At 42.9% G+C, this 12,361-nt stretch overlaps 1 protein-coding gene across 2 annotated transcripts in view; it reads right to left on the bottom strand.

Annotated features, from left to right (window-relative positions):
- CABIN1 (calcineurin binding protein 1) overlaps nt 1-12,361 on the bottom strand; it is a 201,388-nt gene that overhangs the window by 68,257 nt on the left and 120,770 nt on the right. The gene's annotated exons all lie outside the window — the stretch shown is intronic.

Genomic DNA, 12,361 nt, shown 5'->3' on the forward strand with positions numbered 1-12,361 from the left:
GCCAAGGGCTGGGAGGCCTGCCAGTCTCCCAGCAAACCCCTCCCCCTGCCCTTTTCCCCCATCCCCTCCCGCAACCCCTGCCTACCATGTACCTGATAAAATCCCAACAAAAGCCTGGAAAAGCAACCGAGAGTTCCAGGACTCCTCCTTTATCTGTCTGCTCCAATCATAGAGAACCTGCTCTGGCCCTTCCTGCCCCTATAGACCCTTATCAGAAATTTAATTTTAGGGGCCTCCCTGGTGGCACAGGGGTTAAGTCTCAGCACTATCAAGCTATTGATAGTTACTGTGGCCTGAATTCAAACCCTGGCCAGGGCGCTAACCCACATGGTGCAGCAGACCTCTCCTGCTCCCCTCAGCAGTGTATTTCAGTAGATCTGCCTGTTCTGCTTTTGGTGTCATATCTAAAAAACAGTGTTTTTTCCAAGGTCATGAGGATTTACACCTATGCTTTCATCTAAGAGTTTTATAGCTGTAGCTCTGAAATTTAGATCTTTGATCCATTTTGAGTTCATTTTTTAAAAATTTATTTACTTATACAAGAACCAGGGTACAGGCCAGATGTGGGGGAGGGTGAGAGGATTCACTAGAGACAGAGTGGGGAACAGAACAGGCAGACTGACTGAAATACACTGCTGAGGGGAGTAGCGGGCAAGACAGGAGAGGTCTGCCGTGCCATGTGGGTTGCTCCGCGGCCGGCAGGGATGGAACCGGCACTGCAGAGGCTGTGGACAGCTTCACACCGCTGTGCTCAACCGCCTGCACTGCCAGGGAGGCCCTTGAGTTCATTTTTGTACAGGGTGTGAGGCAAGTGAAATGAAGGTCAATTTGCTCACAAATCCTTAGGCCAAAGGAAAAAAATCTAACTTCTCTTTTAAGGGTAATTTTCACAGATGCAGTATTGCTTAATGCTTATCTACAAATGACACAATCTGAACATGTGTAGAAGTAACTAACCTTGAGCTGGACCCTAACCTGGCCAGAACAAAGAGACCCCTAGTTGAACCAAAAGAAATGGGGTGGGTATAGGGTGGTAGCTACTTGGTCTGCATTCAGAAGTGACGGGGTCCACCAACAGAATACTAAGAATTCAGTTACCTGAAGAAGCATCTCAATACTTTATATCTAACCAATAAAACTTTATTGAATCTCAAGGATCCTTCATTACTAATTTTTTTCTTTCTACTCTGCTTCCCCTGCCTGCTTTAAGACAGGGAGGAAACATTGAGGTTTTCCTCTGATTTCCTTGTGAGTTAATCTCACAAGTAAGTGCTTTCTTTTCTCAAAAGTCAGTGTCATAGTGTCGGTTTAAGTTCACTGGGCAGCAAATCCACTGCCAGGTAACAAAGAAGCTCAACCTTATACTTTTGCATGTGGCTATACAGTTATCCCAGTGTCATCTATTGAAAAGATTTTTCCCTTAGCAAAGTATGTTGTCACCTCTGTTAAGAAATAATTGATCAGAGATGGGATCAACATGGCAGTGGGGAAACACTGCAAGTAAGACCGCCCATTAAAAAAAAAGTGAATAGGGAGGAGAAGTGGCAGGTCCCTGCGAGAACTGGGACACGGAAGATAAACGGCGACTCTGGCAAACTGCCCAAAGAAGAAAGTTGCCATAAAAGAGGACTAGAATGGAGGAAAGCTCAGAACCCTGCTACCCTCCCGCTCCCACAAAGTTGGCACTCTCTGACCAACAGAAAGGAGGAAAAAAACCTACAACAACAAAAAAGCTAAAACAACCAAGAAGAAAAACCGCATCAAGCAGGGCTGTGGAAAGGAACTATTTCAGGCACCTCACCCTGTGAACTGGAATTGTGGAGAACCCTGAAGGAATCCCTGTGGAGGTGAGCAGCTCCAGGTCCATTAGAGGAGAACAAAGACCCCCATACCTACAAAGAGCCCAAGGCCAGTCGGTAAGATCATGCGGAAAAGTGGCGCACTCGAAAATCATACACGGATCATGGATCCAGCTGCCCAGGTCCCTGCACCTGCGACCTAGGCTTGTGGGGAGATGCGCAGGAGCCCTCATTGTGGTGAATGTCCCTCACTGAGTAATCAGAAACCAGGCACCCAGACTTGGGAGCGGGGTGCAAAAGGCGCCATTTCTGCAGACACTGAACTGGGCTACAGCCCAGGTCCTGGATCTGAGGGCTTTGGAACTGAGACCCGGGGCACAAAATTCGGGGCGTGGGTTCCCCACAACAGTGGGGCACAGGGCAGACACAGAACCCCCAACCGTTGAGGCGCTCGACGCCATTTCCACTCTGTTCCCCCGGACCCATGGAAAAAAAACAGTTCTGGAAGGACACTAGTAAAGGCCTATGGCACCACCTAGCAACCAGCAAAAAAATCACCAAAATCCTGATAGTTGGAAACCGGGAATCCCAAAAAACACCCTCAGGCTCTGAGAGAGGGTGGGCCATGCAAATGATGTAAGAAGGGAAATAAGGCGTGGAGCAAGACCCCATTCTGGAACTGAGAGCCAGGCACAGGATCCGGGGCATGGGACGCACCATAGCAGCAGGCACTGCACAGGGCAACAGCCAGCATTTTGGATCTGATAGCCCCGGAACTGAGGCCTAGAGTGAAGAATTCAGGGCGTGGGATCCATACAGCTGCGGACACAGCACCTAGGTTGAATAAGGGCCCCTGTGTTGAGGTGCTCCCCTCCACCCCCACTCCATTACTCAGAGAACCACTGGGAAAAAGCACAGGTTAGCAAGTACAGGTCTCTGGCGCCACCTCATGACCAGAACAAAATCACCAACTAGCTGATTCCCTCTTGGAACTGAGTAAATACAGAGAGAGGGAACTGTAAGGGACAGTGCCCAGCAACACAGCATCAACACACTGGGGGAGTTGTAGCCTACCAGTGCTGGTCTCAGTCTGGTAAACAGTTTCCCACACCCCTAAAGCAGCACTCCAAAAAAATGCCCGCCAACACCAGTGGCACAACATCCCACCGCATAGAACTAATTAGAAAGCAAACAACAGGGAGAAGGAAAAATATAAATAACCAAGCAAGCCGCAGGAGGACACACCACAAAAAGAAATACAGTCACCAGAGCTCAATAATGACATGGAAGAACTTCTCAGCCTATCAGATAAAGTAATAATCATCCTGATTAAAAAGCAGAAAGAAAATGAAAAGGAAAAAAATGATTTGAGATAAATAATCACTGAACTGAAGAATGAAATTGAGACCTTAAGAAAGAAAAGAAAAGAAACACAGGAAATTAAAAGGTTACTAGAGGAGATAAAGAACTCTGGGAAAAGCAATGAAAACAGAATCTCTGAAATGGAAGAACGAATCAGTACTACCGAAGATACAGAAATAAAAAGAGCCGAAAGAGAAAAGGAGAGAGAAGTGCAAACGAAGCAGTATGAGAACACTCTTAGACAATTATCAGACTCCATGAAGAGAGGAAATGTAAGAGTTATAGGCATCCAGAAGGTGAGGAGTGAGACAAAGGAACTGAGAAATTATTCAAAGAGATAATTGAGGAAAACTTCCCAAGCATGAAAAAGGAGACGAATATAGACATATAAGAAGTGAGAAGAATTCCCAGTTACCACAATGAAAAGAAAACTACAGCAAGACACTTAATAAACCTTGCAAGAGTCCAAAACAAGGAAAAAATAATGAAACTGGGCAAGGGGGAAGAAACAGATAACTTATAGGGAAAACCAATCAAGTTAACTTCAGACTTTTCTGAAGAAACATTACTGGCAAACTTCAAGACAGCAAATGCCAACCAGGAATACTTTACCCTGCAAAGCTCTCCTTCCTCTATGAAGAAAAAATATGGACCTTCTCAGACAAAGAGAAATTCATTACAACTAAACCCCCACTCCAAAAAAATTCTACAAGAAGTCCTAAAGCCAAAACCAACAGAGGAATGAACAAGAATAGCAGATAAAGCAAGGAATAAAATCACAAAAAAGACAAACAAAATGGCAAACACAGATGGCAACATATCAATATTAACTCTAAATGTAAATGGGTTAAACTCATCAATAAAAAGATATTGAGTAGCAGGCTGGATTAGAAAACAAAATCCAAACTTCCACTGTCTCCAGGAAACACATTTAACCAGAAAAGATAAACACAGATTGAAAGTAAAAGGTTGGAAAACAATCCTACAAGCAAATGGACCAAAAAAGAAGGCAGAAACAGCCATACTTATATCAGATGACATAGACTTCAAAATAAAAAAAGTAAAAAGAGACACAGACGGACATTACATTATGATCAAGGGAACAATACATCAGGAAGATATAACACTCATCAATATATACTCACCAAATGAAGGGGCACCAAAATAGATTAGACAATTATTATCAGCTCTGAAAACAGACATTAAAGAAAATACATATATAGTGGGAGATTTCAACACCCCACTCTCACCAATGGACACATCAAAGTGACAAAAAATAAACAAAGACACTAGAGCCCTAAATAAAGACATAGAACTCATGGACTTAACAGACATCTATAGGACACTGCACCCAAAAAAATCCAAGTACACATTTTTCTCAAGTGCACATGGATCATTCTCCAGAATCAATCACATACCAGGCCGCAAGACAAACATCAACAAATACATGAAGATCAAAATCATTCCAACTATCTTCTCCAATCATAAAGGCATCAAGCTAGAAATAAATCATGAAAAGAAAGCAAGGAACCCTCCCACTTCATGGAGATTGAAATCCACACTACTGGAAGACCACTGGACTAATGAGGAGATCAAAGAGGAAATTAAAAAATACTTTGAGTTGAACGACAAGGTGGACACCACTTTCCAGAATGTATGGGAAGCAGCAAAAGCAGTAATAAGAGGAAAATATATAGCAATACAGGCTCACATCAACAAACAAGAAAGAATTCAAAGAAACAACCTAATCTCACATCTCAAGGAACTAGAAAAAGAACAACAAAAAACCCTAAAGTCAGTAGAAGAAAGGAAATAACAAAAATCAACGCAGAAATTAAAGAATTAAAAATTTAAAAAACAATCCAAAAGATCAATGAAACCAAAAGTTGGTTCTTTGAAAAAATAAACAAAATAGACAAACCTCTAGCCAGGCTCACAAAGAAAAAAAGGGAGAAAACACATATAAACAGGATTATAAATGAAAGAGGAGAAATCACAACAGACTCAGTAGAAATCAAAAGAATTATCAGAGATTACTATGAACACTTATATGCAAACAAATTCAACAATCTAGAAGAGATGGGACAAATTCCTACAACAATATAATCATCCAAAGCTGGTCAAAGAAGAAATAGAATAACTAAACAGGCCAATTACAAGCAGAGAAATTGAGGCAGTAATCAAAGCACTCCCCCCAAAAAAAAGCCCAGGCCCAGATGTCTTCACAAATGAATTCTACCAAATATTCAGCACTGAATTAGTGCCTATCTTACACAAACTCTTACAAAAATTTGAAAAAGAAGGAATACTACCAAATATGTTCTACGAAGCCAACATTACACTAATACCAAAACCAAACAGAGACAACACAAAAAAAGAAAATCACAGGCCAATCTCCCTAATGAACACTGATGCAAAAATCCTCAATAAAATTTTAGCTATCAGAATCCAACAATGTATCCATAAGATAATTCACCACGACCAAGTAGGATTTATTCCAGGGACACAAGGATGGTTCAACATCCAAAAATTATTCAATGTTATCCAACACATCAACAAAAAGAAATATAAAAACCATATGATAATATCAATAAATACTGAGAAAGCATTCAACAAAGTACAACACCCATTTATGATAAAGGCCCTGAAATTCTCAGGATTCAAGGAACATACCTCAACATCATAAAGGCCATGTATGATAAGCCCACAGCCAATATCATTCTCAATGGTGAAAAGCTGAAAGCATTCCCATTAAGATCTGGAACAAGACAAGGATGTCCACTTTCACCACTGCTTTTCAACATGATACTGGAAGTCCTAGCCAAAGCAATGAGACAAGAGAAAGACATACAAGGAATCCAAATAGGCAAGGAAGAAGTCAAACTATCACTATTCATAGACGATATGATAATATACATAGAGAACCCCAAAAACTCCACAGAAAAACTAATTAATCAATCAGTTTAGTAAAGTGGCAGGATATAAAATCAACCCACAAAAAGCAGTAGCTTTCCTATACACAAGCAATCAATTTGAAGAAGAAATCAAGAAAACCATTCCTTTTATTATTGAAACAAAAAAAAAAAAATCAAATACTTGGGAATAAACCTAACAAAAGAAGTAAAGGACCTATACAAAGAAAACTATAAAACACTGTTAAAAGAAATAGAAGGAGACACAAAGAAATGGAAAGACATCCCCTGCTCATGGATCGGAAGAATTAACATTATCAAAATGGCCATCCTACCAAAAGCAATCTACAGATTCAATGCTATTCCAATCAAAATTTCAATGTCATTCTTCAAAGAAATAGAATAAATATTGATGAAATTCATATGGAGCCACCAAAAACCCTGAATAGGCAAAACTCTCCTGGGGGGGGGGAAAAAAAAAGAAGAAGGGAATGGAGGCATCACATTCACAGACTTCAAACTATACTACAAAGCCATAATAATCAAAACTGCATGGTATTGGAACAAGGACACACAGACCAATGGAACCGAATAGAAAATCTAGAAATAAACCCACAGATTCACAGATTTATGGTCAAATAATCTTTGACAAAGGAGCAAAGAATATGCACTGGAGCAAAGAAAGTTTGTTCAATAAATGGTGCTGGGAAAACTGGGTCGCTACCTGCAAAAGAATGAAGCTTGACTACTACCTCACTCCATGCACAAAAGCCACTCAAAATGGATTAAAGAACTAGACATAAGACCTGAAACCATAAAATATATAGAAGGAAATATAGGCGAAACACTACATGACATGCACCTCAAAGTCATCTTTAAGACACATCACCCAAAGCAGTGATAGTGAAGGCAAAGATAAACAGCTGGGACTACATCAAATTAAAGAGCTTCTGCACAGCAAAACAGACAATAGCCAAAACAAAAAGAAACCCCACTGACTGGGAGGAAATTTTTGCACACAACACTAATGATAAAGGACTATCACAAAAATCTACAAAGAGCTCAACAAAAACAAAGAAAATAATCCAGTCAAAAAATGGGTAGAAGAGCTAAAAAGAAACTTCTCCAAAGAGGAAAGGCAAATGGCCAACAGGTATATGAAAAAATGTTCAACATCACTTGTAATCAGGGAAATGCAAATCAAAACTACAATGAGATACTATCTCACACCAGTGAGAATGGCACATATTAAAAAAACTAGCAACAACAAATGTTGGTGAGGATGTGGAGAAAAAGGAACTCTCCTGCACTGCTGGTGGGAGTGCAAAATGGTCCAACCACTATGGAAAGTTGTATGAAGATTCCTCAACCTACTAAAGATAGAGCTTCCATATGATCCAGCAACTCCACTCTTAGGTATTTACCCAAAGGACACAGAACATTAATTCAAAAGGGCACCTGCACCCCTGTTTATAGCAGCACTATTTACAATAGCTAAGTTTTGGAAACAACCCAAATGCTCAAAAATAGATGACTGGATCAAGAAGATGTGGTATATATACACAATGGAATATTACTCAGCAATCAAAAAAATAAACTTATGCAATTTGCAGCAACATGGATGGAGCTGGAAGGGATCATGCTCAGCGAATTAAGCCAGAAAGAAAAAGAAAAATACAGGATGGGCTCATTCATAGCAGGAATCTAGAAAATCTAATTAAGGGACCAGGAAAAAGATTAACTATAATAAAGAAAAAATCAAAATCAACAAGAAACTATAAACCAGAGACACACTATGGTGGGAGGGTGGTGAGAAGAGGGATTAGGGTCAAAATAAGGGGGGGTGCAATTGTGTGGGGAATATAAAAAAAAAATCTTAAAAAAAAAAAAGAAATAATGGATCATGGATGTATTTACTTCTGGACTTCCAAATCTATTCCACTGATCTATGTATTTATCCTTAGGTCATTACCATATTTATTTTCATTTTTAATTGTGGTACAAAATGCATAATATTTACTATCCTTACCATTTTTAAGTGTACAGTTCAGTAGTGTTCAAGTATATTCAGTGTTGTGTAAAAGATCTCTGGAACTTTTCCATCTTACAAAACTGAAGTTCTATACCCATTAAACAACTACTTATTTACCACTGCCCTCAGTCTCCCTCAACCACCATTCTACTTTCTTTGTCTATGATTTTGAGTACTTTATAAACCTCATATATGTAAAATCACACAGCTTTTGTCTTTTGGTGACAGGCTTATTTTTAGCATAATATCCTCAAGGTTCATCCACTTTGCAGCGTTATCAGAATTTCCTTCTGTTTGAAGAGCTAGTAATATTCCACACTATTTTGATTACTGTAGATTTGCAGTAAATTTTGAAACTGGGAAGTGTGGGTCCTCCAAGTTTATTAATTTGCAAGACTACCTGGCTCCAGGGATGGTTTTATTTTATCCTAAACCCTTCAAAGGAGGAGGTGAGTGGAAGTTAAGTTCCCCAACTGAGTGGAAGTTAAGTCAGGGCAGGAGCACCATTGCCTTGGCCTTCTTTCTGGATCCTAGCAATGAAGGCTAGAATCCTCATGATAAAAGATGACTCAACTACCTTGTGGTCTCTCCTGTGGGCTGTCCAGATGGGCTCAAGGAACTTGGTTTTAATGAGCACAAACTAATACTGCAGGGCTCAAAATCCTGGTGAAGACCGTGATCTCAGAGATTATAACTGATTCAGTAGCTAGACTGAGGGTTCTTGTGGCTTTTGGCCTAAGTGATCTTCCTGAACCCACATGCAGAGAGCACTAGGGAATCCTGTTTGCTCAGGTACCTCTGGCTCTCCGTGCAGGTGAGTAGATAGCCTATCTTGGAGGTGTCCGGGGACAGCCTGTCTGCAGCAAAGCCAACCCTGGGCAGTAGGGCAGCGTCAGGACCCCTAAGGGTCCTATAGGGGTAGAAAAAGTCCTCAGATGGCCGGGCAGAGGGCCTAGGAGCCATGGGAGATACTGACACAAGAATGTGGGCCCTGGATCCTGGTTAGAGTCCTGACTGGAGGCTAAGAGGGGAGAGGAGGATTGTTGGCTAAAGGCTGGTGAATGAAACTGCCAGAGACTGTGGCCACAATAATTCTTTGGAAGCATCATGAGAGAAGAGCCTAAAGCTCTAAAAGTTCCAATGCAAAGGAAGGATCTGAACCCAGGTTAGGCACACAGTTAGGCACACATTTCCTCTGCTTCTCCCCACAACCCTGCTGCCAGTAACTAAGCAAATAGCAACCTGTGGCCTGATGGTAGTTCCTTCACAGGCCTGAAGGGCTTTAATGGAGCACGGCTTTACCTGAGGATGCTTGTGAAAAGTCCCAAGAGATCTAGAACTGAACAGTCACTGAAGACATGGACAACTGATGTTCTGGCCAGCCACTGAGTCATGATGCAGCAACAGAAAACATCTCTATCAAGCCTACAGATTTTATGAAGACATGTGCTACTTTTAAATAAATACAGCAAGAAATGTTTGTTACCAAACACTTGTGCTTGGAAAGTGGTAGATGTTTGTCAGTTAATGGTTCCACATTAGTCATCGAGAGCACTAGTAGTATCTCCTATCTGTGGAAAGCTGAGACCCAGGGCCCAGGTTCTGTCCAATTTCAGAGAGTAACATGCCTCAGACAGGGTCAGCCTTAAATCAGGGTCTCAATGGAGAGATGTTTTAACAATGTGCCATTGAAAGAGCTCTAAATGAAGCAAATGTTGGAGCCAGTGGAGGTGTCTGGAGTGCAGTCAAGGTCTAGGGTGACTGGGGGCCTGGAAAGCACCTGGCATCCATACACACCTGGAATTTATATACACAACTGTTATGTAAGAATAAGGATCTCTCTTTGGAATTAAAATAAGCATTCTATTTCAGCAAACTAAGGTACCCATCTTGGGAAAGCAGCTAACAAAAGAACGGGCAGAAACAAAGTGTGATGGCTGGGAGGGCTGAGAGGAGGTATTGTCTGGTGAACACCAATGTTCACAGTGCAGACAGTCAAGGCACCCCACAGAGTGACCAAAATGACCTGGGGGACATTCACAGAAAGCAAAATGGTAAATTGTGAGTGTTGTGTGTCGGGAGGGAGGTGGTGGGGCAGAATGGCGTACCTGGAACAATGCTGGTCTGTCATTCACCCCTGCAGACCCTGACCCAGATTCCCTGAGTAAAGTGCACTGGATCTGAAGTACCTGAAGCCTCAAAGTGCTAGTCAAAGGTGTGTATGAACAAGAACTGGGGAGAAATACACATACAAAACAGATTTTGTTTTAGGACAGCAGAACTGTGGACATCCTCTCTTCAGTTTTCTTTGACATATTGTTTTCTACTTTAAAAAACTCACCCAGCCCAGGAAGAAGAGGCTGTGAACAGCAGCCTCTGCTGGCATCGTGTGGAGCCCTTTATGTGTATCAGATTAAAGCCACTGACTAGGAGGTAAGGGCTGGATGCTAGGGGCTCTGTGAGGCCTATACTGCAGTTCAACTCTCTTCCCACTTAACCTTGCATCTTCCCTCTCCTCTTCCACAGGGGCTGATCCCTAACAGGAATCTTGTACCCCAAATTCTGTCTCAGCATCCACTTCTGGATGCTCCAACAGTGTGGAGAAGGTTTGGAACCAACACAGGAGGCGTGGTGTCCTGGCCAGAGCTGACACAGTTGGCAGGGCTGCATAGTTGCTTGGGGGAACAAATAAAAAGGGGGACATCCAAGGTGGGGTTGGCCCAGATGATGGTTGTTAGTGCCTCAACCACTTGAAACAACAGTGAGCATTCCTGTACTGGGTTCTGCTCATCCCACAAGAGGGAAGAAGGAAATTCTCAGAGCAGCGCTGGAGCATGGCTGGGCATGGGGAGGGGGTGGTAAGGTAAGCAGTGGGGAATCAGTCATAGTGTACCTATAGACTGCCACAAAGGGAGGGGAGTTTTATTAAAACCCAAGTCTGCTTGAGTTCAGAAGGCCTAGAACAACAGAGGTAAGGTCAGGCAGTGAGTGGGCTGCGGATGAGAGACACTAGCCAGAGCAGTGGACAATAGCAGCTTAGAAAGCCAGATTTCCTAAAGCAGAGCCCTAGCCAAAATCCCCTCACCACCAAAACCTGCTGACACCCCAGCTCTGTCTGCTATGCTCTGAGAAAATCAACCAAGTTATGTGAGCATGCCGGGCAGGCACTGCTGCAACAGGGCACATACCTATACCTTATCCCCAAACAGAATTTTGTCAAATAACTTCCTGGCAGTGCCAAGCCAAGGCCTGTCTCTCTGGGCAATTGCCCTTCCTAGTTTTTCAAACATCCTACAGAGAAGCCATCAAAGGGGCCAAGAGGGGCCTCTGGGAGGAGGAGGTTTCTGAGTTCAGACTTTACTGAGTAGGGGAGCTAGACAAATGCAGAGACCACATCTAGACTTGAAAAGCTAACCCTGTGTGCCCCTGCTGTCCGGGTCCTTAATACTTCTCATCTACACCTTGGGGACTTGTCCAGGGCCCCATGTGCCCAAGCTCTCTGTCTCCTCCAGTCCGCCACCCTTCCACCCATGGCCATCCTGAGGTCTGAGCAAAATGGGCACGTTCTTGGAGCCACAGTGGCAACCCCACCCCTGTGTGAGCTCCATTATGTTCTCTGTAGTATTTGCCACAATGGGACTTGCATTATTTGCTCATTTACATGTTTTTTAATCTGTCTGCCTCTCCACTATAGCTCTGCGAAGGCAGGCACCATAAGTAAGCACTTCTCCCCCAAAGCCTCCAGGGTGAGCGAGGAAGGAAAGAATGCAATACATGCCACATTCCCTCCACAGATGCTAAATGTCAACAGAGGAGATCTGGCTGGGAAGCCCCTGGGAGCCCTTAAACCTGGGGCACAGCTGTTAAGAATGGCTACATCATTTGCTTTCTAAAAAAGAGCTGTAGGAGGCCTCCAGCACTCAGCCCCCATGTAGCAGAGGCTGTGAAGATGGTTTTGGCAGCAGTTCTGGAGAGGCAGGGTGATGGCAAGATTCAGCCAGAAGGGATGGAGCCTGGGGCAAAGAGGATGGGTAGCTCTGGGGTATCTGGAGGATGAGTGTGCTGGGTGATGGTGAGGATAACAGGTCAATGACAGGCTCCTGTATAGGAGCCCGACAGCAGGTCGCTAGAGTGGTCCTCACAGGTAGGAGCTGATGAGGCTGACGGCTCCCATCTTTCACCTACAGCCAGTACCTCAGTCTATGGTCCTATTGCAGGAGCAGCCACACATCCACTCCTACCTCAAGTCCTTGCTG

This window comes from Talpa occidentalis, unplaced genomic scaffold, assembly GCF_014898055.3.
Source record: "Talpa occidentalis isolate TD23 unplaced genomic scaffold, MPIMG_talOcc4v2.1 talOcc4.8, whole genome shotgun sequence".
NCBI classification, from domain to species: domain Eukaryota; kingdom Metazoa; phylum Chordata; class Mammalia; order Eulipotyphla; family Talpidae; genus Talpa; species Talpa occidentalis.